Source organism: Salarias fasciatus, chromosome 10, assembly GCF_902148845.1.
Source record: "Salarias fasciatus chromosome 10, fSalaFa1.1, whole genome shotgun sequence".
Taxonomy (NCBI): domain Eukaryota; kingdom Metazoa; phylum Chordata; class Actinopteri; order Blenniiformes; family Blenniidae; genus Salarias; species Salarias fasciatus.
The window spans coordinates 24,707,981-24,735,845 of NC_043754.1; the positions used below are offsets into that span (position 1 = coordinate 24,707,981).

The 27,865-nt window shown below is 44.7% G+C and overlaps 2 long non-coding RNA genes across 2 annotated transcripts; both read left to right on the forward strand.

The window, feature by feature from the left end:
- The first annotated feature begins 608 nt into the window (after positions 1-608).
- Positions 609-17,974, forward strand: LOC115394863 (uncharacterized). The gene is made up of 3 exons (XR_003932178.1): positions 609-637; positions 892-1,077; positions 17,964-17,974. It is a non-coding gene; the product is annotated as an uncharacterized LOC115394863 (long non-coding RNA).
- On the forward strand, positions 13,153-15,575 carry LOC115394862 (uncharacterized). The gene is made up of 3 exons (XR_003932177.1): positions 13,153-13,200; positions 13,477-13,650; positions 13,953-15,575. It is a non-coding gene; the product is annotated as an uncharacterized LOC115394862 (long non-coding RNA).
- Positions 17,975-27,865: the final 9,891 nt, after the last annotated feature.

Below are 27,865 nucleotides of genomic sequence, written 5' to 3' on the forward strand. Positions count from 1 at the left end.
TGGAGATGATCCTCAAGGACCTGTCATGAAGAACCCATCAGTCCACTCGTCCCATTATTCTCTAAATTTCCTGCTGTTACTAAATGTAAACAATCCCCTCCAGAGGTCGGCTCAGTTCTCAGGATCTGTTCAGACTGAGGCTGTCAGTCTTCCTTCATGTTCTAATTCACATTCAGTCTGTTCTTGTCTGGAATATTCAAATACATTCCAGTTTTTAAAATTCCTCTCATCAACCCTCAGACAAAGTGAAAATAAAGCAGCAGATCTTCTCTTGATCTTCTTGAGACTGTTTCCATCTGATGGAATAATTCCTGTCAGACTCAGCAGGAACAGGACTAAAGGCCTGCAGCTCAGTGCAGCGGGGCAGGTTGTGGAGTTTCTACAGGAGAGCAGGTCTGATGTGCAACAGTCCAACAAAGTGTCCTCTCTCATAGCGTCCTGTCCTCTCTGGGTCTCTTTACAGTCTTTCTGGCTGTGGACTCTCTGATCCTCACTGTGAAGTGATCTCCTCAGCTCTGACCTCTGACCCCTCCCATCTGAAGCATCTGGACCTGAGTAACAACGACCTGGAGGATTCATCAGTGAAGATTCTGAGTGCTGGACTGGAGAGTCCAAAATGTGAACTGGAGACTCTGAGGTCAGTTCACTGTCTGAAGGTAGAATCTGTTGGAGTCAAAGGACTGAGAGGAGTTTAGGAGGATTCCAGATGTTGTTTGGACAGAGAGTGGACTGAGCTCTGCAGCATGTTGATGAGAGCTCTTCTCCTCCTGGAGGCTTCAGCTGTTTGGACTTTACATTTCTAAACTCTTCCAGTCTGAACCTTCTTCAGCTCTCAGTCACTTCAACACCAAATTTTGTCCTTAAATCTCCTTTCTTTCTCTCTTTTTACAGTTTGGTGAGCTGCAATTTGTCAGAGATCAGCTGTTCTTCTCTGGCCTCAGCTCTGAAGTCCAACCCCTCCCTCCAGAAAAATCTGAAACATCTGGACTTGAGCTGGAACCCTGATCTTCAGGACTCAGGAGTTGAGCATCTGTGTGGTTTTCTGCAGAGTCCACTCTGTCGTCTGCAGACTCTGAGGTCAGTTGAATGTCTGTTCCTGATGTAGAAGGAGAAATGTTTGTCAGCAGCAGCTGACTGGTGTGTGTGGACATGAGGATGGGTGTGATTGTTTTGTGTGATGAAGATCCACAACAACAGAACAGCTCATTGATCAGGACACAGTAATGTGGAGCTGCTCATTTCTCCATCAATACATCTGATTGGTTCCTCATTGATTCTGCTGCTTTCTCTCTTTATTCAGGTTGAGGTTCTGCAGTTTGTCAGAGATCAGCTGTTCTTCTCTGGCCTCAGTTCTAAAGTCCAACCCCTCCCTCCAGAAACATCTGGAACATCTGGACCTGAGTGAGAACCCGCTGGAGGATTCAGGAGCTGAGCAGCTGTGTGGTTTTCTGCAGAGTCCACTCTGTGGTCTGCAGACTCTGAGGTCAGTTGACTGTTTGTGTGACGGGGTTCTTTCCACAAAATGTCTCAACAAATATGGCGTGGTTGAAGGTGACCGTTCAAGGTGTTTATTTCACCACTCGACAAACTGCAGTGACAAAAAAAAAAAAAAAAAAAAAAAATGCACAAAAAAAGTATTTACAATAATTCCAGATGGCGCTGGTCTGCTCTGAGCTCTTCCATTGCTCCTTGATCACTGCCAACAGAACAAAATCATATTAAACCAGTCTGGGCCAAAAATACTAAACATCTCATGAGTACAGGACATCTACTAAGTTCATATTAAAAACTTAAACCTACACTAAGGAACTTTTCAACCTTAATAAAACATTTTAATATCTTTTGTGATGATACATCGACTTACAACTAGTTGACAATTGTGCGAATAATCGCGATTACATATTTAAATCAATTGAAAGCCTTAAAGGGGAACGGTCGTTTTTACAATCTGGACCTTATTTCACATTCATAACAACAACATTTACTCACCCGTTTGACTTTCGTGTGATTTGCAGTTGGTTCGGAGATAATTAGATACTCCCATGTCCATATAACGGCAGTGGGCGGGGCACCGACATGCAGCCATTACAGACGCTCTTTTCTCTTATGTTTGTTGTGGAGTGGTAGATATATGTAAATTTAGTAAGTCAGCATCACTTAAATGTCTGTAAACCGGCTAGATTGAGCAACTCTCCGGGAACTCTGAAGTGATGATGTCATCACATTGCGCCGTGGCGCACATTCATGGCGGGGGGGGGAGTTGGGGGGCAGTGCAGCACGGCGCCTTTTGCAGGCCAAGCGGCTTGAAAGACTGGTGAATACCCAGGTGAGGAAGTGGCTTGGGCTGCCAAGGTGCCTGAGTGGCATTGGGCTGTATGGGAGGGGAGCCCTGGCATTGCTCATTTCCAGTCTGGTCAAAGAATACAAGAGTGCTAAAACAAGACTGGAGATGACACTTACAGAATCTCGGGACCCTGTGGTAAGGACAGTTGCACCAACTCCGGCCACAGGGAGAAAATGGGCTCCAGCTGCTGCAGTGGGTGATGCAAAAGCTGCCCTCCAGCATCAAGACATTGTGAGCAACATCCAACAAGGCAGAGGGAGCTTTGGCCTGGGAGGATCAAGGACGACATGGCAAAAGGCTAATCCTACAGAACGCCGACTCCTGGTGATAGAGAAAGTGCACAAGCAAGAGGAAGCAAGTAGGTGTGCCAGAGCCATTCCCCAGGGCCAGCAAGGCCGCTGGATGAGATGGGATGATGTCGAGAGGAGAAAGATCATCTGGGCTGAGCTGTGGGGATTGGGGTCAAATGTGTTAAGCTTCATTATCATGTCCTACCTACTCCCACCAACTTACATCTCTGGATGGGCCAAGATCAAGCCTGCCCTCTGTGCTCAGTACCAGCTTCACTCAAGAACATCTTGGTAGGGTGCAAGACCACTTTGATCCGAGGCAGGTGACATAACCAAGTTTTGAGGTGCTTAGTAGTGGAGCTAGAGGCCAAGAGAGTAGCAATCAACACCATCCCTCTCCACCCCCAGGACCAGTCCAAGCAGCCCATATCATTTGTACGAGAAGGAGAGAATCAGACACCAAAGCCTTGCTCTCCTGAGCTCAGACAACTACAGGGAGCCAGAGACTGGCAAATGCGCATTGATTTGGACCACTGTCTCATATTTCCATATGAGATTGCAGCAATCAACCTTCGACCAGATTTGGTCCTCTGGTCAAAGTCCCGGCAGTGCACCTTTCTCATAGAGCTCACTGTCCCCATGTATATATAATGGGGGGGGGGGGGCTTTGAATGGAAAAAGCTTTGCTATGCTGACCTAGTGACTGAAGATGCAGCAAGAAGTTGGAAGGCTGAGGTGAGCCAGTCGAAGTAGGCTGCAGAGGTTTCGTAGGCCACTCCATCATAAAACTCCTCAAAGACTTTGCTAAGCCTAAGAAACAGCTACTAACTCAGTGCTCGAATATCCGCAAGAGGAACTTGCAATCGCAGTTGAAGATTGATGAGGTACCAAGCCCCAGCACCTCATCTTACAAGATGCTGGGGAGTCTCCCCACTGAACCACAGCCGCCCCTGGTGGGTAAACAGCATAAGGCAGCTGTGGTGATAGATGTAGCAATCCCAAGTGATAGCAACATCAGGAAAAAGGAGCACGAGTAGCTGGAGAAATACCAAAGGTTGAGGGAAGAGCTAGAAAGTGTGGGCTGTGAAGGCAACAGTGATACCAGTAGTGATTGGGACACTGGGAGCAGTAACTCCCAAGCTGGGAGGATGGCTCCAGCAGATACAAGGAACAACATCTGAGTTCAAAAGAGCGCAATCCTAGGAATAGCTAAGATCCTGCGCAGAACCCTCCAGCTCCCAGGCCTCTGGTAGAGGACCCAAGCTTGAAGGGGACACAATACCGCCGGGTGGGTGAGAAAGAAGTTTTTTTCCTATAATGTTTGCAATTCTTATACATCATCATAATTAATTCAATATTTCCTTCATATTGTTTGTACCTTGTGTATTCAATTCACTGGATTACTGAATACCTAGTTACATGATCCAGATGGCCAATAACCCCTGTTCTAGGAGAAAACATACAAAATAAACTTTTAGAACCTTTTATTTTCCTTTGCACACAGTGTGCCATGTACCCTCTGTTGTCCATGATCTCTTCACAAAAGATACACATATCTTCAATGTTGTAGAACAAAAACTGAAAAGGCTCCAGAATCACTTTTCTTTCCTCATCATCAAAATCCAGGGTGGAATCAAAGTGGTTTTCCAGCTGCTGCATAGCATCCTTGGTGCATGATGTGTCGTCCATCCACACAATGCCAGGCACCACCCTGGCTGCTAACAGTTGTTGGGGATTGCGGGTATCACCAGGAAGCTGTTCATTTACCATGACTGCTGTGTGTGTGCACGCATACGGTGGGGTGGGGGGACGCCCCTCCCCCACCCTCGCTGGGGGGTAACGCATTTGAAATTCGAGCTGAACGTCAAAGCCCACATCTGAGAGGAGGTGATGAACTGTGATTGGTCAGGTTTTGCAACTCTGCCCAGTCCACAGTTCCTCCTCCCCACAGATGTACGAGAGAGTTAAACCTGGACCTTCGAAGAGGCAGGTTCTCCAGGAGAGTTCTGGCCCGACCTCCGGGGAGGCAGGAAGGGACCTTACCTGGTTCCTTAGCCGGCTAGCCAGCACTGCTAATGGCTAACAAAGGAAGGGTAGGCCCTCAGATCCAGGGCCTAACCAGAAAGGGGATACCAGCATCCAGGATCCGGGATCTCTCACGAAGAACCACAAGAACAGGCCAGAGGAACACTGCCTCTACTCTCACAAACTGTTCTTTAAGACTTCCGCAGGTGAAGTGACCACTTCCTTCAGCCTGCAAGCGGGATCTCCGGCCTGCAACCATAAACACATGGCAGACTGAAGCGACCAAGCCAAGCCAAGTCGAAACTTTGTTCTTTTAAATATAACTTCACGGGGCAATGTAAGGAGTGCAACGTCACCCACTGCTGAATAAAGGGTGTTTTGTTTCTCGTATCAGGAAAAGGTGTCACTTGACTTTTACTCACCTTGCTGTCTCCACACTTCATGGGGAAAATGACAAATATGTGCTTCTGGTATTTTCGTTTTTATTTTTTAAAGTGGAGTTCCGATCCTGAGAGTGGAGGTCTGCAGCTGGACCCCTCTGACGGAGGCTACTCTGTCACTGTGTGTTCCTGTTGTAGAAGGAGAAATGTTTTTCAGCAGCTGTGATCTGAGACTCTGATCCTGCAGTGAGAGAGTGGCCTGAGCTCAACAGCAGCTGTCTGATGTGTGTCTTTCTCTCTTTATTCAGCTTGAAGAGATGCAGTTTTTCTGAGATCAGCTGTTCTTCTCTGGCCTCAGCTCTGAAGTCCAACCCCTCCATCCTGAAACATCTGGAACATCTGGACCTGAGCTGGAACTCTCTGCAGAATTCAGGAGTTGAGCAGCTGTGTGGTTTTCTGCAGAGTCCACTCTGTGGTCTGCAGACTCTGAGGTCAGACTCCATGTTTGAGTGTGTTTCAGTGAAAGTTGTATTGACAATATACGTAGTGCAGAAATCAGGCTGATCTGAAAGTGATCCACACTGAGGCCCCATCCACACGAAGACGAATCCAGGCCAAAACTCAAAAATATTTGATCAATTCACCCTGTCATCCACATGAATTCAGCACTCCGTGGATCTGAAACCGAACATTTTTGAAACCAGGTCCCAAGGTGAACAGATCCGAAAACTGTTGAATCCATGGCTCTGTAATTACTCCTATTTTGGAGCGTTTCCTGATACGCTTGCGTCATCGCGCTAAGTCGTAACAAATGCAAAGAACACTGTAAACAACAATAACAATGGCGCTGTGCAGTGTAGCAGACGTCCTGCTGAAGACTGCGAGCCTTCAGTACCACCGGATGCAATAAATCAACACAGAGAACGTGATGCTTCATGTAATTTTTCCTTTTTATTGTAAATATGCACATAAGGGAGAGCGGGGTAATTTGTGCCAAGGGGCAAGTCGTGCCACCCCTATTATTTAGAAAACCATTGTAGTTTTTGGTCATGTGACCACATATTTTTGAAGAGGCGTCCATTCTGCTCATCTTGCAAAAAAGGGAGACTCATGGCTGGAGAGGTAAGCACATTAAAGTTCAAAAAACATTTTTTTGCCCTCCAAAGTAAAATTTCCATGGTTAAGGTTTTTTGATTGCTGTGTTTGAACAATTATAGAAAACTTTGAAAACATTTCACACATGTTTTATTGCTTTAGTAAGCTACATCATGAGTCTATACAGCTAACATGATGCTAGCTCAGAACAGCTGGGGGATGCATTTTTTTCAAAATGGTGGGCCTGGGGTAATTTGTGCCAAAGGACCTGGGGTAAGTTGTGCCATTGGAACAACTTCCCCAAACTTATGATTATTTACTATATATTACTTTTTTTGAATTTACTGTTATTGTACATCTTATTCTTCCATTTGATCACTAAAACTATGTGTCATTCTTAATTTCAGATCAAAATCCATCATGTCACGCAGATACAAATGGAAGACAGACAGGGTTCCAACTTTTCAAAGTTTCTGAAGCAAAGTTAAGAGGCCTGTTGATGGAAAGTCGATCTTCACATTTAGAGAGAATGATGAAGGAGTCATCCCTCGAGGTGATGTGCTTAAAAAATTTCCCACACCATAAAAGCGTGGTGATAGAGCCAGAAGGGAGCGCAAGTTCATATTCCACTGCAGCATTGACAAGTGGAACGTCCAGTAGGTCGAATCTGTGAAGATATTCAGATGCAGATGCAGTTAGGTGCTCATTTTTGATTTTTGATTTGTTCTTAGCATGGGTTCATGTGGCGCTAGGCCTTGTTTTAGCAAATTGGCCTTTGATTATGTTAAAACTTTAAATAAGCATTAAACAAGTACTTTTGTACTTAATTTGTCTTGTTTTTATCTAGTATGATCATTTTTATATAAACTTTATTTCAGACACAGTTGGTCCATATGGAAAATACAAAATTACAACATTACAAAACACTAAATTTTTGATATTGAAATTATCTTTTTTACTTCAGTTATCAGTGGCACAATTTACCCCAGTGTGTTCTGACTAATGGCACAATTTACCCCGCACTTGGGGTAAGTTGTGCCACAAAACCACTTTTTTTCCAAAGCTGTATTTCTCATACAGTTTATTTAAGATCCAAAGTGAGTGCTCCCAGGGATGCACAACATCCTAAACTGTATGAACATATTTTAGTTGCAGGCATTCCTGTAATCCCCTTGTGTAAAAGGCACTTTAAGTAAAAATTGGCACTACTTACCCCACTATCCCCTACATGGCAAACATTATGCCAGGGGGTACACAATAAGCGATCAGTTTCTTTCTCACAGATACTGATAGTTTTTACAGCCTTTTTGTTTTCAGAGTCTTTTAACATTTTTATATAAGAGAGTACAACATTTTTGAAGTGGGTAAATGATGGCTTCTGCCTGCTGTATTTGCATTTATGAATAAAGAATTTTGATTTTAGGATTAGTAAATTGATGATAAAAAAATACGTCAAAAAAAAAAAAACACATTTTCCCACCTCAAAATAAAGTCCTTGTATACATTATTAATTACAAAGCGACAGAAATCCTTCCAAAAGGTCTTGGAGTCATCACATGTCCAAAAGAGGTGTTAAGATGTTTCAGGGTGATTTCCACAGAAAGAACAGTTCCCATCAATGTCCCTTTTATATTTTGTCATGAAGTGGTTAGCAGGATGCTTCATGTAATGCTGGATCGACCACGAAAAAGATCACGAAGGGCTACTAGGTGGAGGCGCTATGATATTGCCATGTATTTCGGGCAGTTGTCAATGAAGCGCTATCCTAACAACCTGGCATGTTATTGCAACGTTTCAGCCATTTTGAAAACAGTCATGAGGACGGTCATAAATATAGAATCAACTCCGTCTTTATGGGAATATTCTTTGGAACTATCAGCATTTTGGCTTCGTGTGGATGGGGCCTGAGGATCTTCAGGAGAAACCGAGCTTCTTCTCTGTGCTTCAGTCCTGTCACTGTGGCAGAGCTGTGTGCAGCTCCACATTTCAAAGCTTGCTAGAAGGACAAAGGTACTGCAGTGGATTATTGACTGTGAACCGCTGACACGATCCATGTTGACCTTCAGCTTTCAAGGCAGGCTGATCTCCTGGATCAAGCTGTCCCTGATCTCCCAGCTGGAGCTCCAGACTCTCAGCAGCTCTGCAGACTCTGGACGTGATCGCTTTCTCACGTCCACCAAGGAGCACCTCCCTGGTGACACCAAATGGACACCAAGGATCAGTCTGATCAGTCTCATTTAAAGAGGATGAACTAATTGCTAAATCATTTCAGTTCACATTTACAACCAAAGTTATAAAATATTCAGAAGCAAATACTGAAGGTTTTGAGTTCTGTATAGAAGAGGTTAAAACTAGGTGTTCAGACTTGAACTACATTAAAATAAAAACAGGTTTTTGAATTTAAAACAGTGATAAATTAATAAAAAGCCACAATATGTGAGCTACTGTGTAGAAGTGAATAAATATCAATCATTCATCTCCTCTTCAATAATGTTTTAAACAGCACTAAACCAGCGGCCCTGTTCTTCCCTGTTGTAGCGTCCCCTGGCCCAACAGACCAGCTGGACGGGGGCCAGACTTCCTTCATGCAGCGTGAAACTGGATGAACAAAGCATGTTTTCATTTCAGTAACGGGTTCTATTTTTACAGGAGTGACCTCCAAACCCGCGCTCCAAACATTTCAAATAGCAAAGGCAGAAGTAAACAAGCGCTCCTCATTCTACTGACCAAGGGGCTGAAACACTGATCACGGCTGAGACCTGAGGTTCATTTCTGATGCTGCCTGCTGGAAACACAGAGCAACGTCATTTGAAACATCTGCCAAGCTTCCAAAGTAGAGACAAGGAGAAGCAGGCTGGAGCCGTTCATAGCGTGTGCTGATCCAGGGAGCAGCTCCAAACTGACAGCTGGTGGTGCCATTTTTAAGTGTTCTTAAAAAGAATGAGTGTTCTTTTAATCTGTCATCAAGCCATGTCTAAGACAAATTTCTGTTTTTAGTGAGGAAGGGAAATAAAGTTTCTATCTCTCTATATCAGTGATGAGAGGGAGTGGACTGAGCTCTGCAGCATGTTGATAAGAGCTCTTCTCCTCCTGCTGGCTTCAGCTGTTTGGACTTTACATTTCTAAACTCTTCCAATCTGAACCTTCTTCAGCTCTCAGTTTATATGTAATCAATATTCAGGTTAAGGTCCAAATTCTGCTTCCTGAAACATTTGGATTAACCCGTTTACATGCGTGAGCAGACAGAGTTCCTCCTGTATCCATGGTGATTGTGATCAGTTGGAATATCCTCATCTAAACCGCCACGCACAGAGAACGTCCTGAAAATCCAAACACAGCAGCAGCAGCAGCAGCACGGTGGATAATGAACAGTCCGGGACCGATAGCTTTGTTTGTGCTTTGATGCTGGTTCTGACCCACCAGCAGTACTGAACACTATTGTTCCTCATGGTCTTCATTAACACAAGGAGAGAATGTGAAGAAGAAAGTGGAATGGAGCCGGAGTTGTGCCATGCACATCCGCGCCACCGTTTTGTAAAGTTATTTGTTTGCTCCTCGCTCCAGAAGTGTGGTGCTGCATCTGCGCCTGACTTTCACCGTGTTTGTTTGCCTCTGTGTTTGTGTTTCCATTCGGTTTGGCGCCCGATGCCACATCGAACATTTGCAGAACACAAATGAATGTTCCTTTCAAAGGGGAGATTCTGATATGTGTTCATATGACCTAATATTCAGGTTAGAAAAGGAAAGGCGTAACCCAGCAGTCTCCATCCATCTTCCACCTCTTATCCAGGACCGGGTGACGGGGGCAGCTGTCAAAGCAGAGATGCCCAGACTTACCTGTCCCCAGACACTTCCTCCAGCTCTTACAGGAGGATATCAAGGTGTTCCCAGAACAGCTGAGAGACATGGTCTCTCCAGCGTGTCCTTGGTCTTCCCCGGGGTCTCCTCCCTTGGGGACATGCCCAAAACACCTCCCGAGGGAGGCGTCCAAGAGGCATCCTAAAGAGGTGCCCGAGCCACCTCAGCTGACCCCTCTCGATGTGGAGGAGTAGCGGCTCTACTCCGAGCTCCTCCCTGGTGACTGAGCTCCTCACCATATCTCTGAGGGAGCGCCCAGCCACCCTACGAAGGAAACTCATTTCAGCCGTTTGTATCCGGGATCTTGTCCTGTCGATCATGACCCAAAGTTCATGACCTCAGGAGAGGGTGGGAATGTCGATTGATCGGTAAATTGAGAGCTTCGCCTTTCTGCTCAGCTCCCTCTTCACCACAACAGACCGATACAACGACCGCATCACTGCAGTCGCTGCACCGATCCACCTGTCAATCTCTCGCTCCATCCATCTCCCATTCGTAAACAAGACTCCGAGATACTTAAACTCCTCCACTTGAGCAAGAGTCTCTCCATCGACCTGGAAGATGCAAGCCACCTCTTTCCGGTCGAGGACCATGGCCTCGGATTTGGAGGTGCTGATCCTCATCCCTGTTACTTCACACTTGGCTGTGAACCGCCCCAGTGCATGCTGCAGGTCCAAGTTCGATTGAGCAGACAGGACAACATCATCTGCAAAAACCAAAGATGAAATCCTGTGGTCCACGAACTGGACTCTCTCCAGCCCCTGGCTGCACCTAGAAATTCTGTCCATAAAAATAATGAACAGAACCGGTGACAAAGGGCAGCTCTGCCGGAGTCCAACGTGCACCGTGAACAGGTCTGACTTACTGCCGGCAATGCGAACCAGACTCCTACTCCGGTCATACAGGGACTGGATGACCCTTAACAAGGGGCTCCAGACTCTGTATTCCCGGAGCACCCCCCACAAGGCACCATGGGGGACGCGGTCGAATGCCTTCTCCAAGTCCACAAAACATATGTGAACTGGTCGGGTGAACTCCCACGAACCTTCGAGCACCCGATGGAGGAGAGAGAGATGTTACAGTGTTCCACGACCAGGATGATAACCGCATTGTTCCTCCAGGATCCAAGGTTTGACTATTGGTGGAATCCTCCTCTCCAGTACCCTGCAATAGAATTTCCCAGGGATGCTGAGGAATGTGATCCCCCTATAGTTGGAGCACATCCTCCAGTACCCCTTTTTAAAAAGGGGAAGCACCACCCGAGACTGTAAATCCAGAGGCACCATACCACCACGTGATGTTGCAGAGACGTGTCAACCAAGACAGTCCCTGTACATCCAGAGACTTGATTGCGAATCTCATCCACCCCCGGTGCCTTGCCACCGAGGAGCTTACCAACCACCTCGGTGACTTCGGCTTGGGTGATGGATGAGTCCACCTCTAAGACCTCAGCCTCTGCTTCCTCTACAGAAGACGTGGCGATGGGATTGAGGAGGTCCTCAAAGTATTCTTTCCACCGTCCTATAATATCCCCAGTTGAGGTCAGCAGCTCCCCACCTCCATTGTAAACAGTGTTAGTGGAGATCTGCTTTCCCCTCCCGAGGCGCTGGACATTTTGCCAGAATTTCTTCGAGGCTGACCAGTAGTCCTCCTACATGGCCTTACCGAACTTCTCCCAGACCCGAGTTTTTGCCTCCACAACCACTCGGGCTGCAGTTCGTTTGGCCTGCCGGTACACGTGGCTAGAGGTCAGATGACACAACAACAAAGTCGATCATCGACCTCCGACTTAGGGTGTCCTGGTGCCACGTGCACTTATGGACACCCCTGTGCTCGAACATGGTGTTCGTTATAGACAAACTATGCCTAGCACAGAAGTCCAATAACAGAGCGCCACTCGGGTTCAGATCAGGGATCCCGTGCATTCAAATCACCCCCCTCCAGGTCTCACTGTCGCTGCCCACAAGGGTGTTGAAGTCCCTCAGTAGAACAATGGAGTCCCCAGATGGAGCACTGTCCAGCACCCCTCCAAAGGAATTCCAAAAAGTGCAGGTACTCTGCACTGCTGTTCAGCCCGTAAGCCGAGACAACAGTGAGGTACCTACAGTATCCCCGACCCAAAGCCGCAGAGATGCGACCCTCTCATTCACTGGGGAGAACACCGACACATGGCGGCTGAGCTGTGGGGCTATAAGCAACCCCACACCAGCCCGCTGCCTCTCACCACAGGAATCACCAGAAAAGTGAAGAATCCAGCCCTTCTTGAGATATCGGGTTCCAGAGCCCAGTGTGTGTGTGGAGGTGAGCCCGACTACATCTATTCGGTGCCTCTCAACCTCCCTCACAAGTTCAGGCTCCTTCCCCCCCAACGAGGTGTATTCCATGTCCCTAGAGCTTGTCTCATTGTCCGAGGATTGGGTTGCCAGGCACCCTGCCATCGGCTGCCACCAAATCCACATTGCACCCGGCCCCGCTGATTCCCTCAGTGGGTGGTGGGGCCACCAGAGGGTTGGCCCACGTTGCCCCTTCGGGCAGAGCCCAGCAGGGCCCAGTGGGGAATGGCCCAGCTACCAGGCGCTCGCTTGAGAGCCCAACCCCAGGCCTGGGTCCAGAGCGCAGCCCCCGGCTGCACCATACCGGGCGACGTCACGGACCTAGATTTGAACCTCTTCATAGGGGCTGTTGACCTGCCCATAGTCTGGCCCAACACTTAGGACCTGTTTGCCATGGTAGACTCTACCAGGGGCATAAAGCCCCAGACAGCATAGCTCCTGGGAACACGCGGGCACTCAAACTCCCTCACCACTTTAAGGTGGCAGGTCATGAGGGCGCGCAGTAGTCGAATTCAGGTTTTTAAAACCAGAATATAAGCATTTTCAAGATTTTGCCAATGTTTACATGACTGAGTGTAACCGGATTATTGATAATCCACTTTCGAAAGGGTTATTGACTGCATGGAAACGTAGTCAATCACTTCAACATCAATCTTTGTCCTCTCATCTCACTTCTTTCTTCCTTTATTCAGATTGAGGGGCTGCAGTTTGTCAGAGATCAGCTGTTCTTCCTTGGTGTCAGTTCTGAAGTCCAACCCCTCCCTCCAGAAACATCTGGAACATCTGGACCTGGGCTGGAACCGTCTGCAGGATTCAGGAGTTGAGCAGCTGTGTGGTTTTCTGCAGAGTCCACTCTGTGGTCTGCAGACTCTGAGGTCAGTTGACTGTCTGTTCCTGTTGTAGAAGGAGAAATGTTTGTCAGCAGCTGTGATCTGAGACTCTGATCCTGCAGTGAGAGAGTGGACCGAGCTCAGCAGCAGCTGACTGGTGTGTGTGGACATGAGGAGGAGTGTGAATGTTGTGCGTGATGAAGATCCACAACAGAACAGCTCATTGATCAGGACTCAGTAGTGTGGCACTGCTCATTTCTCCATCAATACATCTGATTGGTTCCTCCTCAATGATTCTCCTTTCTTTCTCTCTTTATTCAGGTTGGAGAGATGCAGTTTGTCAAAGATCAGCTGTTCTTCTCTGGCCTCAGCTCTAAATTCCAACCCCTCCCACCTGAAGGAGCTCTACCTGAGTGTCAACCATCTGCAGGATCCAGATGTGCAGCAGCTGGTTGATCTACAGCAGAGTCCAGACTGCAGCCTGCAGACTCTGAGGTCAGTAGATGGTTGGAGTGAGTCCATGCTGCTTTCAGCAGGTTTGGACTAAACACAGTCAGTGTGAGAACAAAGATCCAGTGTTTGACTCTCAGTGAGGCTGTGAGAGGAGAACGCTGAGCAGCTTCAGGATTGGACAGCAGAGGACACACAGTCAGCCAATCAGAGGAGCCACAGGCTTGTTGTGTTGGTCTGACAGTGGTGGTCCTTCATGAGCTCTGAGCTGCTGACTGCTGCTCTGAACAGGACTGAAGTCCTCACTGCTTCACACACTCTGACCATCACCTCTCTTCTCTCTGCAGGTGGATCTGACAGCAGAGAGGAGGCTGTGTGTCCTGAAAACCACCACCATGAAATAGAAATAGAAAAGCCAAATATTCAGTTTTATCAGTAAACAAACTCACATGAAATCAAAAGATACAATGAAATATATTCACCATGTGTCTGCAGGCTAAACGTTCAGGAGTGGTTAGTCCATTTTGACAGTGTTTTCTCCAGAGAGGTTTTCCTGTGTCCCTGCAGTCTCATTCTCTCCTTCCCCCCCGAAAGTTCATATCCCCACACTTTGCAGAACGAGCATGCAGTGTGCGCTAGGGGTGTGGATCTCCATTACTGTGGCTATTAGATATGCATCTCAATGCCCTGCCAACAATACGATATAATTTGCGATACACTGAATCCCTGCCGATACGATACTTACGATGAATGATGATTCACCGTCCATCCCAATTCGATACGATTCACCCCTCATCCTGATAAGATGTATGATTCACTGTTCCCGATACGATGCGATACACCTGTTTGCGATGCGATTTAGTAAATTAGTTCAATCAAATGCAGTTCAATGTGAAGCAAAAAATATATCATGTTATCTATTCAGCAAACAAAAAAATAAGACGATGGCAATTCATTCAGTATGTTAAAATCGGCTGGGTTTATTCCTTAGAAGTAGAAAATGGAACAAAAAAGTGCTTATTGTCTGAACAAATATTCCTTGTAGTCTCTCTACCAGTACTATGTATTACTTACTATGTATTACTCTCCTGTAACAATAAGAAAAAACAAAAACAACTAAAAGATTTCTATAAGATGCTTTAAGTGTAAACGGTACAGTAACAGTAATACCACATCACTCTCAATGAGTGACTTCAGGTGACGCTTTGCAGTGTCCATATCCCTGTCTCCCAGACAGTTTAGAAGCACGGCATTCTTTACAAATAACGTCCGTCTTGTCAAGTTTTCCATCTTTCTTGTGAAATCCATAGTACTTCCAAACGATGGATTTGAACTTTGAGGGTGCGTTAAAAGACATATTCAAGGATTCTCCGCCGCATGTGCGGCTCCCTCCGCATGAGGACTGTCGGGAGCGCGCACGTCAGCCGCATGTCAGTTTGTTTACATACGCGCATCGTCTTTCCGAGTTGGAACCATACAGGGCTGATTGGTTCGCAGGATCCTTCAGTATGTCTTTAAAAATCTTGTAACTTTGCGCTGCCGCTACTGCACTCCGCCATGTTGTTGTAACTTGTAGTACAGTGTGTGTGTGTGTGTGTGTGTGTGTGTGCGCGCGCATGCGGCTTCCGTCCATCTTTGGGAATGATGGTGCATTCAAGACGCCTCGGAAACACAAGACAGAATGCAGTACAACGTGTAAAAACCGATGTAACTTTGAAGATTACCGATTAGGCACACAGCGAACGATGCATCATGATTATAAGCCGTCATCGCATCGATACACACTGAATGAATCAATACACTCGTATCTCGCACGTATGTGTCTCGATCACGATCGATATCGATTAATCTCCACTGGGGGTGTCCTCAAATATTAGACGATTCGATGATTCGTTCAAAGGGGCCTGATTCGAAGGCCAATCATACAGTCGAAGCATCGCAAAAATGTGGTTATGAAACGAGGACCATTCCATTCCAGCTGTATGGGGGTGCTGAATGACTGATTTTACATAGAATTGCTTGTTTTTTCCAAATAAACATGATATAAATCCTATTTGATATACATGTTAGCCTATCAAATACACTGCGGATAAATGTACTTGTACTTTTATTCAATATTCTATCTATTTAGTGTTTGTGAACGAACCACCATGGTGAGTGGCACAATCCGATTTTGCACAGAGCTCCATCACAGAGCAGCATCTCGGTGGTGATTTGGTTTACACAGCAAATTTTCCAGTGTTGAATTAACTCTGAAAGTGTTAAAGAGTGGTCTCATATACTGTATTGGCCCGAATATAAGACGACTCCGATTATAAGACGACCCCTATTTTTCAAAGATCATTTTGTGAAAAAAAAAAAAAAATGCTGAAGACAATAAGGTCACTCATAAAACAACTTTTTATTATACAATTATTATAAACTCAAAAACTCACAACTGAGATAACATTTCACGAGATATAAAATGAAAAAAATATATATTCTCATTCTCAAAATAAGAAACAATAAGCAACAAATAAGAAGCCTCAAGGGGTCAAAACTGCATAAATGATGTAAATAACTTTCCAGTGCCTTCAGCTGAATCAGGCTCCGGTGGTGGGCATTCCGTCTTTCCGTTTTTCAGAGACGTATTCACTCATCCTTCTAACAGTCTCTCCGACGCGTCGCTCTTGCGACCACGGAAAGCTTTTCTCATAGCGTTAGCATCTGTAGGCGTTTTTTCTGTGCTCTCCAATATCGAACGAGGCTCTGCTCCACCAGATCTCCTGGCGGCTTGGCAGTAGTTTGATGACTCTGCTGCGTTGATCACCATCAGTTTAAAGTTGGTATCATAACTTCGCCTCTGTTTGCTCAGTTGTCCAGCATTCTGCCCCTTTGTTCCAGATGATCCGCCATTTTTCATCAGATCATTTGATCTCATTTCATCGCTCCACTCGCTCTCTGGTCAGTGATACTTTGGCTCCATCTAGCGGCGCGGATGCGTATTGACCATCTACCGTAAGTCCGCGATTATAACACGACCCCACTTTTGAGGATGCAATTTCTGGAAAAAAACATCGTCTTATATTCGGGCCAATACGGTATACCCTTTTGTGGTGTTAAAATCTCAACACTGACCAGTGTTAATTTTCTAATGCTGACACTCTGTGGAGTTATATTAATATTCCTCTCTGTTGACCAGTGTTCCTATTTAACTCTATGCAGTGTTAATTCTTAGAATGAACACTTTAAAGTGTTTATCTTAACACTTAGATTTAACACTACAACAGTGTACATATGAGTAGAGTTGGGGTCAGTTACTCAAAAAAGTAAAGAGTTACCCGTTACTCGTTTCTTTTGAAAAAAGTAGTGCCTTACACTACTTGATTACTCCATCAAAATAGTAAAGAAGTTACACTACTCGTTACTGCATAGTGTTCCGCGGAGTGCAGCGGAGCCGGAGTCAATTTCCCATAATGTCAAAGCACCAACAGGAAACCAAAAGAGTGCAACATCCGTTTTATCAAAACAAATTACTACAAAAGTTGACTTTTTTTATATTCCTAGGCATATCATTTATATAACTATCTATATAGATTACTATTGAAGCTGTCACACATGTTTTTATATGTAAATAAAAGCGTAAATATACACTTTTATGGATGAGTGTTTTATTTTGAAACCTGAACACGCTCTGGTGTCGCAAAACAGAGGAGTAGTGGAAGTTTATAAACTCGAGCAAGCATGGTTAATGAAGAGAAACTGATCCTGGAGGAACAAGAGCACAAAAAACTCTGACAGCAGTCATCCTTTTTATAAAGACACCAGCAGAAAGGAGAACACCTGGGCAACAATAGCTGAAGTTATTGGCGTGAGTGGTGAGTAAATTGTAAGGAATATAAAGTGCCTGTTCAAACATGTTTACATGGAGATCGTCGTGGAAACATAATCCCACACATGCGCTGAGCGCATGTCTGGTCAAAAGGCGGAGTGCGGTGACGCAGCCGTGCCGGATCAGGTGGGCGCGCTAGTACGGCTGCGTGAGTGCTGCGACCTGCGCGGCGCAGCGCAGCGGAGCCGTTCCGCAGTATGTGGGCGCTCGGCGTAACCTTCTGCGGAGCACTGCGCATGCGCAGGTCTGTGTATCAAAACGTTATTTTAACTGATCGAAAAGAAAACACGTCTTTTAAAATGTTTTATAACCATTCGGATTTACTTGACGTGCTAATACGCCGTCCCCTGGACCACTGGAAGGAGGATTTTGTCCACTTGCATAGTCCGGCTCTGATTGACTTCCAGCTTAGCTTCGAGCTAAGCTAACTACGATGCTAACAGCTGGGAACCAGCTGACCAGAGACACAAAAAAAGGTATTTATGAGCTTGTCTAACTTTGTCAGTGGGTTAGGGAAAGGGCGTGGGTCCCTAATCTTCTGAGTGTTCCTTTAAAAGCGGCATTTACAGTAGGAGGGAGTGCAGTGTTGTCAGTGGGACACAAATTTATATAAGGCTACCGATTTTACTTTGACGGTTCGATCAGCCCTGACCCGGAAGAGAGAGCGAGTAGCTGCTCATATGGCCACCATTCTATCTACTGGTGGTAATAAAAAGAACTCCGCTTAAATAATAATATTGTGGTTGCTCTATTTGCAGTCATTGTAAAAGTAACAATCATAGCGTTTCATTTGTAAAGCTAGTTTAACTACCAATCTAGAAGGAGTAGTGCTGTTACACTACTCGTTCCAATCAAAAGTAATTTAACTACTTGTAACGCTCGTTACTTATCGTTACATACCCAACTCTGCGTATGAGACCACTCTTTAACACTTTCAGAGTTGATTCAACACTGGAAAATTTGCAGTGTAACTTTAAAAGGCTCACAATGTTGGGAAAAAAAAACAAAAAAAAACTTCAGACCGAGTCAAAGATGATCCAAAAAAAGTCAAATGCAAGTTGTGTCCTTTCATATCACTCCACAACAACATGGCTTTCCACCTTAAACTGGTAAGTAGCCAGATAATTGGGCTAATAAAAGACAGTTCTGTTACTCAATTTTTAATGCTGACTTTTATTTTCTTTAATTGTAATATTTTAGGTTATTGTTATATTATTATTTTTATTTATCTAAAAGGCTAATTCTATTTAATTTAGTGTTTGTTTTTGCATGGATGTTGCGCTGCGAAACAGACCGACACAGTGCAATTAAGCCTATTTCATTTAATTTGAGCAGATAATGTGAGAAATTGTTTAGCCAAAAAATTTGAGCTTATCTGCAGAGCTTTTAGATATAAATAAATTACATGCTTTAGCCCGTTTGTTAGAAATGGGTTTCGTTATGGTCATTTGAACTTCATTTGTTTGATGTTTAGAGTTACCGACACTTTGTTCCAGTCCGTGTTTCAGTGTGTAGGAAAAAAATAAGTGTTGTTTTACCTGCCGCCGCTGTTCGCTGTTAATATATACATATATATATATATATATATATATATATATATATATATATATATATATATATATATATATATATATATATATATGTCAGCACAATCAGGGCCGGCTGTAGGCATACCCGACGCTCTGTGCTGCGCTGCTCCGACGCCCCGTGTAGGCACGCTCTGCAGCGCCCCCGCTCCGCCAAACAAGATGATAGATTCGACTATCAGTCGACTATTGGCAGGATTGGACGAATCAGATTCAACTATGGAAATTCTTAGTTGGGGACACTTCTAATCTCCACATCCCGAGTGTGCACACATCATTCCCTCTTAACCCACAAGAGGTCTGTGGCATAACAGAACAGAGTTTATATCTCTTTAAACCTAAATACAGATATTACTCATGAATAAAGGCAAAAATAAAACAAAAATGCTGCTTGAGACAGCATCACTGCCACCAAAATTACAATGGGTTTTCATTTTCATACAAAATAAAATCTTGTATTCAAACTCTTAACTGTTGACCTTCATGTAAACATTTTACTCATGTTGTACAACTGGTTTCCGGCGAACTGGTCACCCAAGAAAGGACACTTGCTTTAAGCACTCACTCTTCTTTCCCAAATCTTTTTGTCCCATCTGTATTTTAAAGCTCGTGTCCGGAGCTTTGAAAGAGAGAGTTTTTTTAATCCAACGTCTGGAGGTTCCGCCCTCTCTCTGCTTTCATGAGTGACCAAGCCACGCCCCTTTAATTGTGCATGCGCATTATCTGTCGGGTGAAAATGAGAGCCTCTGAGTCCTGCAGCATCCTAAATGTTTAGCTGTTTACGGTGGATGTTCAGCAGACCATGGATCTATCCGAGGTAAGCGCAGCGGCTGCTGCGTAGTCTAGGAATGTTGTCTTGTGGCAACAATCAAGAATCAAAAATGATTCAGTAGATTTTCTTAACCTGCCTCCTACCCTCAGGATGTCCTCATCAAGAATGGGATTAAGTTGATACAACTTATGGGTTTTGTACAGTTTTCCTGTTTTGACTCAACTGTTTAAACTTCAACTCTTATTCAAAAGCTTCTCTTTGTGCAGCTTCGAAGAGCGCTAACAATCTCTCTTCAACACCAACTAGACCTGTTTTGTCTCCTTTTGTGGGTCTTTTTATCCTTGCAACAACATGAAGGTCTGTAGTCCAGTCTGACAATCTAGAGAACCTCTCAAGAAAACTGTCTCTCCCTTATGCTTGTGTTTTCAGAGCTTTCACTTCAGGTTCCCCGACTAAAAGCTCTGGAGAATGTGGCTTTTGCTCCCATAGACATTTATGTCTGGTGATCCAGTTTGATTCTAAAAGCTCTGCCACCCTGAGTCCTGTCAACATGATCGGCTGGATTTTGGTCTGAATCAATGCAATACAAATCAATGTCATCAATGGTTTGGCTTTGTGAGGCCCCTGATTTTCTACACTCTGTTAGCTACAAACACATGACAGCGACATGCTTCACTTTTTATGTTCCCAACCACCACTTAGGAATCTGTCCAGAAAAACTCCTCATCGACCTTCAGCTCCAGTTCTACTCTGAGGAAGTTGCTTCCTCCTGCAGAAACTCCTCCTGCAGTGAGCTCCAGGCCTGGTATTGTGAAAACTCCTGTGGGCACTGCTTTGGCCTTTGCTATGACCAGGTTACAGTGTTTTCCAATTAGAATGTAGGGAGAAAGAAATTCTGATGGATCATATACACTTGGCTGACTTTTCTTTGAAATCGACCTTGAATGAGATTGATTCTGATTCCACATCCCATTTGACTCTGACATCTGAGTGACTCCTTTGACAAAATCATTGACCAACTGTTTAGTTTTCCTTTGAATGCTCTCTGCACTACAAAAGAATGTCTATAACATTTATTCAAGGCTTCCCAAGCCTGAGTGTAGGCTTCCATATTGTTACGGTAGAACGTTCCCTCGAACACACCAAGAGCTTCTCCACTTCTGTATCTTTTCAGATCGGACAGTCTACAAGTGGAATCTGAGCAGCTTGTCTCTATAAAAGCTTTAAAACAAGTGCTCCACCCTACAAACCTCAGTGGGTCTCCAGTGAATACAAATGGCTCTGGAGCTGGAGGTCTGGTCACCGTCAGGGATTCTGTTAGTGCTTCGACCAGGGACTCTTCACTTTCTTTCGTTGTGATCTTACTGTCACTATTTCAAGGGCTGAAACCTTTCAGAACTCTGGGGTGATGTGGCAAAATGGCGCCTGTGACTGGCGGTGCCTCTGCTTGGCTCCTGTGTAAACTTTCTATGGTTATTTTTTTCTGCATTTGTGATCATATCAGCCTGACTAACTAATGGATGTGTCTTGGCCTTGCAAACTTATGATTGGGACTCTTTGTTTTGTATCAAAGAGACTATGGAGAGCCTGTTTTATACACAGGAACGTTACAGACGTTTCCTCCCGAGGTGTCTATTGACTTAAACTCACCGGAATATTTGCTTCTGTTGGGGCGTCGGGCAAGGTCTGCAGGAGATCGAGGAAAAGGCGAGGATCCCGGTGTCCAGGTACGGTGAAGGCGTGAGGCTGTGTGCCTGGGCTTTGCCACTGCACGCTGCGGAGGACGCGCTCGATGTCTCCGCCATGTCCTGCACCTCGATGATTGCGACAGCGCATCCAGGATTACTATTGCAACAACATATCATCAGTAGGGTAAAACTAACCTGTCTCACAACGGTCTAAACCCAGCACTGGATTCTGTACAGCGCTTGAATCCTGGTCGTGGATGTTCATCGGAGAAACGCACTTCCGTGTTTCCATCTGCACGGTCCAGCTGGTGTCCTCGTTACTGCTGCCTTCGCCAAATTGCGCTGCACACCTTGGACCCAACCTCCATGATATCTCACTCAATCCACCTTGGTCTTCTGAATGCCTGTTCCATTGGTAAGAAATCCTTTTCCCTGAACGATCTCATCTCAAGGGAATACATGGATATAATGTGTATTATGGAGACTTGGCAGAAAGAAGAGGAGTTTATCCATTAAAATGAGCTCTGCCCCGCTGGATTTGACGCGCATGGGAAGCCACGCCCCCGTCAAGGTGGAGGGGAGCTGGCTTTCGTCTACAAGGAGGATTATGTTTGTAAAGTGATTCCTTCACAGGAATACACCTCTTTTGAGTCACAGATAGTCAAGGTGGGAACCTTGCACCCTCTCTACTGTGTTGTGGTCTACCGTCCTCCTGGTTCTGCTGCTGCCTTTTTAAAGGATTTTAGTGACTTCTTATCCTCTATTATAAAGCTGGAACCGGTTTTAATCCTTGGAGACTTTAACCTTCATTTTGATAGCACCTCTTCATCCTACGCAATGGAATTTTTATCACTGACTGAAGCTTTTAACCTGGTGCAACATGTTTCAATGCCAACCCACTGAAAGGGCCACATTTTAGACTTCGTTGTTACACTCGGCCTGGACATTTCAAATGTGTCTGTGATGGATGTTCACATGAGTGATCATTGTCTTGTTTCATGTGATTTGCACTTCAGTTCTGAGCCCAAAACTTTAGAAGTAAGGTCTCAGAGGCACATTATCACTGCCAAAACTGCAGAAAGGTTCTCTGTTTTGTTTGATCCTCTTCTTTTAACAAACTGCTCTGGTGTAGATGACCTAATCCAATGTTTCGATGACCACTGTGTAGTGATCCTGGACCAAGTGGCCCCTGTTAAAGCTAATCTGGCTACACAGAAAAAAGCATGATGAATGAGCATATTTTAAGCTTTAAGAGACTGTGCCAGAAGACTGAACGCCTGTGGAAATCCACTAACCTTGAGGTACACAGGCTCCATCTCAGGGATCTCACGTCATCGTACAATGAAATGGTTGAGATTTCCAGGTCCAACTACATCCGTCAACTGGTGGCAGGTGAACAAGAAAAACCCCAAAGTGTTGTTTGATACAATTAATTCTCTTGTCTGCCCTGCTGCACCTGTACTTCTTGCTTTCACTGAAGCCAATAGCCAGGCTTTCTTGAATTTTTTCACTGATAAAATCAAGAAGCTCAAGGATAATCTGCCACCTCCTCAGTGTGGTGCCTCGGCTGTTATTGAGCCTATCTCCAGTATGTGGTTTACTTTTGAGTCTGTAACTCTTGCTGATGTTTTGACTTTGGTAACCAAGACGAAACTCTCTTCCTGTTCCTCTGATGTCATCCCCTGCAGACTGTTCTTAGAGGTACTGGAGGCAGTCAGTCCCTGGGTTACCGAAACGATAAACCTCTCTTTGTCATCAGGTGTGTTTCCGAATGCATTCAAGCACGCCATTGTGGAGCCTTTACTAAAAAAAGGAGGTTTGGACCCGGCAGACCAAAATAATTAGTGGCCCATCTCTAAGCTGCCATTTTTGTCAAAGATTCTTGAGAAGGTGGTCTGCAATCAGCTGTCTTCCTGCCTTGACCAACATAATTTCTTTGGCAAATTTCAATCTGGCTTCCGTAAGCACCACTCCATGGAAACAGCCCTACTGAAAGTGTCCAGTGACATAATGATGTCTGCCGATTCAGGTAAATGCACCGTGCTAGTTCTCTTGGATCTGTCCTCAGGCTTTGACACTGTTGACCATCAGGTCCTGATAAGTCAACTAAGGGACCATGTGGGACTGTCGGAGTTGGTTCTCCAGTGGTAAGGCAAGATGGCGCCACTGTATCCGGCTGGCCGTCTACCTTTGCCCAGTATTCTAACTTTACTGCTGTTTTTAACTGTTTTTATTGAACGTGTGTCACCACTACTGTTGTATGATCACCAGACCCTTCTGGATATTCGTGATTCCGTGACAGAATCCGCAATGTCTGGCTGCAGCGAACAATCAAAGACGCTACCACCATTCTTAGCGTCTCTGCCTCACTGTCTGCAGTGCCTACCCGCTCCGCTGCCACGCAAACGCCGCAGCAGAAAGCGGGGCAAAAGAGGTGGTGTGCTTGTTCGTCTAAGGACATACCTGGCGTGGTCTTCAGTGTGCAACCCTGTCACGCGGATCCCTCCCAGATACCCCGGTCTCACCGCGCGGCGCTCCTCGGAGGTCCGGTGGCTCCGATCACCTGTCCCCGGCGTGGATTATGGACAACTCAGCTGCCCGTGGCGTATTAGCGTCTGTCGGTGAGGCTCCATGCAGAAAAACCTTCATCCCGTTGCTCTTGATTTTGAGGAGAAAGGCCGCACCACGCTGCTCTTTGCTCTCTTCAACACGAGGACTCTCTCAAAGAAGACCTACATCCTAAAGGACTTCTTCACCAGCCACAGGTGGGATTTCCTCTTGTTGACTGAAACCTGGATAAAACAGGATGACAACAGTCTTTTAACAGAGCTTTTCCCACCTTGCTGCTCTTTTTTCAGCACCCCACGGGCATCTACTGGAGGGGGCGTGGCCACGGTTTTTAGGGATAACTTTGCATGCAAGTATTTGCATGTAAATAATTATTCATCATTTGAAGTGCAGTTGTTTATATTGGACCTTGTTTCTCCAATCTTTTGTGCTGTTGTATATCGACCTCCGAAATACAACAGGGTTTTTATCCAAGAATTCTCTGAATTTTTAGCAGAAGTTGCACCCAAATATGAACATATCCTGATTTGTGGAGATTTTAACATACACGTCTGTTGCCCATCCAATCAGCAGGTAGATGATTTCAAAAGCCTGCCGTCATCTTTTGATCTAACTCAGTCTGTGAATGGGCCCACACACAAGGGCGGGCACACGTTGGATTTGATAATTTCCTATGGTTTGTCTGTGTCTATAGTGGAAATATCAGACATGCCCATCTCCGATCATTCGATTGTCATCTTTGATGTTCTCACCCCTCCACCTGTCTGTAAGGCCCCTGTCCCCGCCTCTTCCTGTCGGATAATTACCTCTTCAATGGCAGGGGAATTTGCTGCTGCTTTCATAGACATGGAGCTTCCTATTTCTGATAATATTAATCCGGATAGCCTGTTGTCTTCTTTCTACTCCAATTGCACCAGCATCTTGGATTTAATAGCTCCCTTCAAGTGTAGGCCCTCCAGACCCTTGGTTGAATGACTCTACACGGGCCCTGAGACAGCGCTGCTGCCAGGCCAAACAAGGATGGAAAAAGGACAAACTACACATATCACTGGAGATGCTGAGGGATAGTCTCACCCAGTACCAGAGGGCAGTGACAGAGGCAAAGTCCCAATACCTGTCCAAAATTATTTCTGCAAGTGCTCACTGTCCTCGAGTGTTGTTCAGTACCATCAGCTCTGTGGTGAGCCCTCATATATCATCTTTAAGAGACGCCACTGTTTCTACCTGCGAGGACTTTCTGCACTTCTTTGTGGACAAAGTGAAGTCTGTGAGAGCCCTGTGCAGCAGTGGCAACTGTCCAGACCAGTCTGATCTGACAGGCTCATACTCAGCAATGTTCAATCAGTTTGAGCCTGCCTCACTTTCGTCCCTCACAGATATTGTAAACGGTATGAGGACTACCAGCTGCTCTTTAGACATCTTTCCAACCAAACTGCTGAAGGAGGTTTTTAACATTGTGGGGCCGTCCCTCTTGATCTTAATCAATACTTCTCTCAACTCTGGATGTGTCCCTGATGCTTTTAAGCATGCTGTTGTCAGACCTCTGCTAAAAAAGCCTCAGCTTGATTCTAGTATCTTGTCTAATTTTAGACCAGTATCAAATCTGTTTTTTATTTCAAAGGTTCTTGAGGAAGTTGTTTTTATACAGCTCCATGTGTTCCTAGATCGTAACTCTATTCTTGAGAAATTTCAATCTGGTTTTAAGTCAAGACACAGCACAGAGTCTGCCCTGTTGAAGGTTCACAATGATATTGCCCTCGCTGTTGACGCTAAATGTCCTGTTGCTCTAGTACTATTAGATCTAACAGCAGCATTTGACACTACTGATCACAGTATTCTTTTGTCATGCCTAGAGATGGTCGGCATTTGTGGTACTGTGTTGAAATGGTTTAAATCCTACTTATCAAAGAGAAGTTTTTCTGTTAGGATTGACAATTTGTCCTCTTCTGTTGCCCCATTAACATGTGGAGTGCCTCAGGGCTCTATTTTGGGTCCTATTTTGTTCTCTGTCTACATGCTGCCTTTGGGATCAATCTCAAAGTTCACAGTTCAAACAGAGCTTTGAGGTCATCAAATCAGCTCTTGCTGGAAGTCCCTAGAGCCTGATATAAACATTGGGGAGATCGGGCGTTTTCTGTTGCTGGGCCCAGACTTTGGAACAAACTGCCCCCCGACATGCGAACCATCACTGACCTGGGCCTTTTTAAATCCAGACTTAAAATTAATCTATTCAGGCTGGCATTTCACTCTCAGTAGCACAGTGGCACTTTGTTTCAATTGTATTTTATCTGTTTTTATTTTCATAGCTCCTTTTAATTGATCATGGACAAAATTTCAATTTGTACCATCTGTTTTATTTGTTTTAGTTATTATGATTTTATTGCTTTTATTTCACTGTAAAGCAATTTCGTCACTTTTTGTGTGTAAACGGCTATACAAATAAAATTTGATTGATTGATTGATTGAGTAGTTTACTTCATATTTGTCTGGACGTAGCTTATGTGTGTCAACAAACCAGGTTAAATCAGAGTCCATGAATGTTGGGTGTGGGGTGCCTCAAGGCTCTGTCCTGGGCTCTATCTTATTTTTACTGTACTTAATCCCCCTCGGTAAGATCATCCAAAGGTTTAAGGATGTTTCTTACCACTTGTATGCCAATGACATCCAGCTCTATTGTTCTTTTAAGCCAGATGGGATAAAGAAGCTTGTTTCCTTCTTCCATTGTCTGGCAGAAATAAAACAATGGCTCAGTGAAAATTCCCTTCAGCTCAAGGCAGACAGAACTAAAACAATCGTTGTTGCCCCTGATGCTTCAATTCCAGGGATCAAGCAGTACCTTGGCGACTTAGGGCAGTCCGCAAATTCATGCCTTAGAAATTTGGGTGTTTTCTTCGACAAAGACATGTCCCTAGTGCAGCACTACAAGCAGCTGACAAGAAACTGTTTTTTTTCAATTAAGAAATATCTCTAAACTCAGGAAAATGGCATCATGCACTAGACTTGTCGTCAAGACCGCCTCAACCGAGACCAAGACACTACCAAGACCAAAGAGTCTCAAGACCAAGACCAAGACCAAGACCAAGACCAAGGCCGACAAGTGAAGACCAAGACCGGTTTAGCTCAAGACCAAGACCGAGACCAAGACCAAAAAAAAAAAAAAAATATATATATATATATTTTTTTTTTTTTTTTTTTTTTGCCATCTTGCATGAGTTGTAGAACATCAGCGCCATCCTGGGTTCAGCTGCGTAAATATGAGATTCTATTTAACTACAGGCACAGAGACAAAGCAGGTCTCTGAGTGAACTCACTACAAATGTTTACATCAAATATGTGTGGCAGCTCCATGACCGCTATTTCTACACTATTTGAGGATTGAATCTTGAGTGCTGTTGAGGACTGACATGACTATTTATGCCCCCCACCCCCAGATACCATTGCATATTTCTATGTCAACAGATGTAGAAACTCTACCTACAGTTAGAAATTAAATTTGATTGGTGTCTTGTCTCATTATCACACAGCAACGTTTGAATACTTAGAGTAATGTAGCGTTCCCTGTTTATAATTTATTCTGTCAAGTGTTAATTTATTTCATTAATCATATATTCAGTTTTATTATCAATAACTGAACATGTAAGTAAAGTTCCATTAAGATTGAATTCCAATTCTGCCATATTTAAACACTTTTTTCTAAAGTAATGCAATATATACTTTGCCTAGTAATTAGTTACTTTCAAAATATCATAACTGTTACTAAGCCACTTTTTTGATG